At 42.5% G+C, this 1677-nt stretch overlaps 1 long non-coding RNA gene across 1 annotated transcript in view; it reads left to right on the plus strand.

Annotated features, from left to right (window-relative positions):
- The window catches only part of LOC121304469, a 5956-nt gene extending 5733 nt beyond the window's left edge, over positions 1-223 (plus strand). Inside the window, exon 4 of the long non-coding RNA XR_005947961.1 lies at positions 89-223. This is a non-coding gene — a long non-coding RNA (uncharacterized LOC121304469). The remainder of the gene's footprint in view (positions 1-88) is intronic.
- The last annotated feature ends 1454 nt before the right edge of the window (positions 224-1677 follow it).

A 1677-nucleotide genomic window follows, 5' to 3' on the forward strand; every position in this document is an offset into this window, starting at 1 on the left:
TTCTCATTTGTGAGTTAGTTTCATGTAATATGAATGTGCAAAACTGTTTTGGGAAGCTCAGGTCCTCTGTCTTTTCTTCTATCTCTAGGAGTTTTGCAGAAATCGAGGGTGTGGAGGACGCCTGGCTTCAATCCACAGTTATAAGGAGAACAAATTGGTCTTTAAGCTTGTGCGTAAAGGGAACTCCTGTAGGCAGACAGCCTGGATTGGGGCGCTCAGGTGTTACAAGGTAAAGTGCCCTAACAAGGGGGGTCACGGAGACCCAAACTAGACTAGCTCCTGCCCCTTCTAAAAAAACAACAAAATACAAATCCCAAGACTGACTTCAACAGCAGTCAAAACTGATAGGACAATGGACAATAGCAGTCAAAACTGTGACAGGACAATGGACAATAACAGTCAAAACTGTGATATGAAATGGACAATAGCAGTCAAAATAGAGCTACATAGATTTCTGGGATGGAAATAAGACTCCTGTTGCACAGCAGTTTCACCCATTCCAGGTTTTTCTATGAGCTTCACTAGCTGTATAGGTAGCAATCTCAGGTGTGTCTTATTAAACTGGAATGGATCAAACTGCTATGCAACGGGAGTCTTCTTTCCATCCCTGCTTTGTAACTGGAATTTAATATCACTAGACTAGACTGGACCAGGATTACATTGTAACTGCAGTTAGACTGGATCAGGATTACACTGTAACTGCAGTTAGACTGGACCGGGATTACACTGTAACTGCAGTTAGACTGGATCAGGATTACACTGTAACTGCAGTTAGACTGGACTGGGATTACACTGTAACTGCAGTTAGACTGGATCAGGATTACACTGTAACTGCAGTTAGACTGGATCAGGATTACACTGTAACTGCAGTTAGACTGGATCAGGATTACACTGTAACTGCAGTTAGACTGGATCAGGATTACACTGTAACTGCAGTTAGACTGGATCAGGATTACACTGTAACTGCAGTTAGACTGGATCAGGATTACATTGTAACTGCAGTTAGACTGGATCAGGATTACACTGTAACTGCAGTTAGACTGGATCAGGATTACACTGTAACTGCAGTTAGACTGGATCAGGATTACACTGTAACTGCAGTTAGACTGGACTGAGATTGCACTGTAACTGCAGTTAGACTGGATCAGGATTACAGTAACTGCATTAGACTGGATCAGGATTACACTGTAACTGCAGTTAGACTGGATCAGGATTACACTGTAACTGCAGTTAGACTGGATCAGGATTACATTGTAACTGCAGTTAGACTGGATCAGGATTACACTGTAACTGCAGTTAGACTGGATCAGGATTACACTGTAACTGCAGTTAGACTGGACTGGGATTACACTGTAACTGCAGTTAGACTGGATCAGGATTACACTGCAGTTAGACTGGAACAGGATTACACTGTAACTGCAGTTAGACTGGATCAGGATTACATTGTAACTGCAGTTAGACTGGATCAGGATTACACTGTAACTGCAGTTAGACTGGATCAGGATTACACTGTAACTGCAGTTAGACTGGATCAGGATTACACTGTAACTGCAGTTAGACTGGATCAGGATTACACTGTAACTGCAGTTAGACTGGATCAGGATTACACTGTAACTGCAGTTAGACTGGATGGATTACACTGTAACTGCAGTTAGACTGGATCAGGATTACACTGTA

This window comes from Polyodon spathula, chromosome 38 (assembly GCF_017654505.1).
Source record: "Polyodon spathula isolate WHYD16114869_AA chromosome 38, ASM1765450v1, whole genome shotgun sequence".
NCBI lineage: Eukaryota > Metazoa > Chordata > Actinopteri > Acipenseriformes > Polyodontidae > Polyodon > Polyodon spathula.